The sequence below is a fragment of the Coenobita brevimanus genome, chromosome 112 (genome assembly GCF_032717465.1).
Source record: "Coenobita brevimanus isolate Jiangsu-jjx chromosome 112, ASM3271746v2, whole genome shotgun sequence".
Classification (NCBI taxonomy): Eukaryota; Metazoa; Arthropoda; class Malacostraca; order Decapoda; family Coenobitidae; genus Coenobita; species Coenobita brevimanus.
Genome location: NC_137065.1, coordinates 13,623,283 through 13,627,936, shown reverse-complemented (window position 1 = coordinate 13,627,936; position 4,654 = coordinate 13,623,283). Strand labels below are relative to the sequence as shown.

The window sequence follows — 4,654 nt, the reverse complement described above, 5'->3', positions numbered from 1 at the left end:
GCTTCGTGCATGGGCCTTAGCGACCTACGGCCTTAAACTACCCGACTTAGGCCATGTGTAGCCTTAAGGCCGTTTGTGCATCCGGGCCCTGGACCAGACACCATCACGTACGGTATGAACCAGCATCTTAATCAGGACAACCTGATTAAGATGTTAGCATTGTACAATGAGTTTTGGGCGTCTTGAATGTTCCCAAACTCATGGCACTTTGCGCACGTCATACCTATACCCAAAGAGGCTGGTCGTCTTATGAATCCCACTTCATTTCGTCCTATTGTGTTGACTTCTTGTCTATGTAAGGTCATGGAACGTATGGTAAACAATAAGCTTCTTTTTGTTTTAGAGTCGAAGAATTTGTTAAATGATCAACAACGTGGCTTTCGTAAATACAGAAGTTCACTAGATCATTTAATGAATTTGGAGCATTGTATTGCAGAGGCATTTGCCAATAAAGAATTCATGATAGGGGTGTTCTTGGACATCCATAAAGCCTATGACATGACATGGCGACACGGTATACTAATGAAGCTCTATTCATTCATTCATTGCCAGACGCCATGTATCCCAAACGGGGTGGCCAACGGCTTAGAGTTAATTGTTTTACAGGGAGGGGCACTAATCCTCCACCAACCCCACTTGACACATAGGGATGCCAACAGCATCTGGTGTTCCCAGGCGGTCACCCATCCAAGTACTAACCAGACCCAACGTTGCTTAACTTCGCTGATCGGACGGGAAGCGGTGTACTCAACGTGGTAAGCTCTATGCTTATGGTTTAAGAGGAAATTTGCCTATTTTTATTTCAAATTTCTTGAGGGACAGGACTTTGTCTGTCAAATTGCCCCATAACGTAACATCGGATATATTTATCCAGGAAAACGGGGTGCTGCAGTGAAGTGTGCTTAGTCCTTCTTTATTTAGTATTATGATCAATGATATTCTGTCATCAGCTCCCATCCTGAGGAATCTTAAATACTCGCTCTATGCTGACAATTGTGCAATATGGCACTCTTCCCGTAATGCACAATTTTCGGCTGGGCTGATTCAAGCAGCCCTTGACTCCGTCCACCAATGGGCCTTGCAGTGGGGATTTAAGTTTTCCGTCCGTAAGTGTGCCGCTGTAGTCTTCACTAATCGTAACGTACCTAATTTGTGCTTAACTTTGGATAATCAGGCAGTACCTTTTCAAAATTCGGTAAAGTTTTTAGGAATACATTTTGATCGTAGAATGAATTTTAAACTTCACTTTAATACTTTGCTTGCTCGTTGTGAGAAACCGTTAAATGTCCTCAAGTACCTAGCGGGTACTACCTGGGGTGCCGACAGAAAATATTTATTAATGGTGTATAAGTCACTTATTCGATCGAAGCTAGACTATGGTGTACAGGTGTATGGCTTGGCATCCGATGCCACGCTGAAAGGATTGGATGTGCTACAGAATAAATGTTTGCTAATGTGTCTTGGAGCAGTCCGGTGTACCCGTGTAGCTCGTATGGAAGTGGAGGTGAATGTGCCTCCCCTCCGTATTCGCCGTGACCACCTGTTCTTATCGTATGGCATACGAACATATAGGAAAAGTAATATCGGCAATGTGGCCTGTACCCCCCTCCGTCAATACCACCACCTTATGCGGAAGGTGTGTTGGCCACTTGCCATTCGCCTCCACTTACTAACTCAGGAGCTTGGTGTGGACCCCAGTGACTGTGACAAGTTGGTGCTTAAAAATATAGCGCCTTGGGAGCCACCCGGTTTTACAGTGGATATATAATGGCTCCCAGCACCAAAGGCCAAGGTGCGGGAGACGGAAGTCCACCACTTGTTTCGTAACATCATCATGCGTCACTTGGGGTCCCATCAATTGTACACCGGCGGCTCCAAGTCGAGTGAATGTGTGGGTGCAAGTGTGTGGTTGACTGAATGTGCACTTAGGTATCGGTTGCCGACTTATACATCTGTATTTACCTCCGAACTTTTTGCTACTGACAAAGCCATAGACTATGCTCTCAATTCTAGGCATGACTCATTTGTCATATTTTCAGATTCAAAATCAGCCATTCAGGCAATTGATCTTGTACTACGGACTCTCACGAGATCCAGGGCCGCATCGTTAATAAGTTCCATTTATGCAACAAGTCATTCACGCTGATCTGGGTGCCTGGTCATTGTCGCATCTACGGCAATGAGCAGGCTGACATACTTGCAAAGTCGGCTGTAGAACTCGAGGAGATTTGGGACGTTCCTCGTGATCTACGGTCGAGTCTCTCTCTCGGAAAGAAATCAATAAATCTTCTGTGGCAAGGTCAGTGGGCCAGACTTAATATTCCAACTTGTAAGCCGTACCTGGGCGACTGGAACACTGCCAACCGTCCCAGTCGTCTTGAGGAAAAAGTGTTGGCGCGGTTACGGCTTAATACCACTATATTAACGCACATGAAACCATATATGGAAAGACAATTCCCACCGCACTGTGACATCTGTGATGCGGTGTTATTTATCAGTCATATCGTCCTGCGCTGTCGGCTATTTATTCGTGAACGTACTTCACTTATAAATTACTGCAGCGCAGCAGACGTCCCCTTCACCCTTTCTACCATCCTGGGTGATGGGGACATTGTTATGACTGATAAATTGATGGCTTTCTTGAGAGAGACCGGACTGATCAGAGTGATGTGACTTTTTTACTGTATGGTTATGGTTTTTATCAACTGTAAATATGTATATATTGTACTGTTAATTAGGGTTGACTGTTGACGTATTTGAAATAGTTCCTCCACCCACTGATCTATTTCTAATATAGATGTCCCCTACATTAAACCCCGTTCCTCGACTAACAGTCACCAGCTGATGAGTGCAAGTGTGCAATATAGAAAGGTATTGGGCACTTGCAGTCGATGGTGGTCTGCTGGGCGAGGTGCTTTACTATTTGTACAAATTATGTAAATACATTATACCAACTTGCTTAAGTTATTCTAATTAGTGCCGACAGCTGACGTATATGGAAATGTTCCTGACTCGTCTGGTTCCCTTTCATATATTGATATCCCCTATATTAGGTTGTGGCCCGACTGACAGTCACCAGGTGATGGATGCAGGTATGTAATGTAGAAAGTGATTTCATATCTGCAGTCGATGGTGTTCTATTGGTCGAGGCTTTTTTTCCATTAGTGTAGGTCTAGTTATTTGTCTCTTAGGATTTAGTATAGGTTAGCGATTTGTCTGTTAGGTGATTAGTTTTAGGATCTTTAGATTAGGCATTTTAGTTTATAAGTAATATAAGGTTAAACATATAAAAAAAAATAATAATAAAAATATAAATACAAAAAAACTAAAAAAATAAAAATTACTATATATATATATATATATATATATATATATATATATATGTACGTGTGCATGGAAGTGTGTATGTTCATATGCATGGATGTGTGTATGTATATATATATATATATATATATATATATATATATATATATATATATATATATATATATATATTGGTATATATATGTATATATGTGTCACTGTATATACATATATATATTTTTTTCCTTAATGACCAGGGGCTCCGGCCCCAATGGTCGATAGGCAAAAAAGAAAAGAAAAAAAAAAGACAACATGCACGAGCCTCTGTTAAGATGCGTAAATGTGATTTTCGGTGAACAATTTACAAAAGTTTCTTAAAATGACGATTAATAGCGCCATCCAAATCTCAGGTTGGATTTGAAATGGCGATTGAAATAGTCATTTGAATCTCAATGGGCAAGTAAAGAATGTGGAGCATAACCATATCATAAACGGAAAGGGTTATTAACACTTAGGGATTGGGCAAATTCCTGTTTTCATTCACATATAACATCAGTAGACAAAGGATAACGTCGAAGGTACTTTCATGACATTATTGTAATGAGAGAGATGGCAATGAAAGTATAGTATAGAATATATATATATATATATATATATATATATATATATATATATATATATATACAAAAATCATTAAAGACCAAGGCGTAGCCATTGTTCACTATTTTTCTGTTGATCTTTTCGAGTTTTCTTACACATTGTTTTACACTACGATTCAGTGACAATACCAAATTCCAGCAGATTTCCCGTGATCCAACAGAAACTCTCAAGAAGAAAATCAATCGAGTTATTACTGCAAACAACGCATGTCGAGACTCACCACACCTCACCCCCATAGTTGGACAGTATGCTCCAGGGTACATCTACGGTAATGTAAAAACCCATAAGACCAACAACCCACTCCGTCCCATCATCTCCCAGGTAACCACACCAACGTATACAACAGCGAGACAAGTAAATCAAATCATTACACCATACATTCCAGCGAAGTTTTCCCTGAAGTCCACAGACCAGTTCATAGACATTATCCGCTCTACTCGACCCAGCGGACTCTTGGCTTCGTTAGATGTTGAAAGCCTCTTCACTAACGTACCAGTAGACCAAACTATACAGATAATTTTAGAAAATGTGTATCACCACCCAACCCTGTGCCCACCTAAGATCTCAACCCACAACTTGGAAACATTACTGAGAGCATGCACCACCGAAGCTCCCTTTCGCAGCCCAGACGGTAAGCTGTATCAGCAGGTTAACGGAGTCAGCATGGGTTCACCCCTGGGCCCAACATTTG

The 4,654-nt window shown here is 41.2% G+C and overlaps 1 pseudogene; it reads right to left on the bottom strand.

Moving 5' to 3' along the window:
* Positions 1-650: 650 nt before the first annotated feature.
* On the bottom strand, positions 651-768 carry LOC145418218 (5S ribosomal RNA; annotated as a pseudogene).
* Positions 769-4,654: the final 3,886 nt, after the last annotated feature.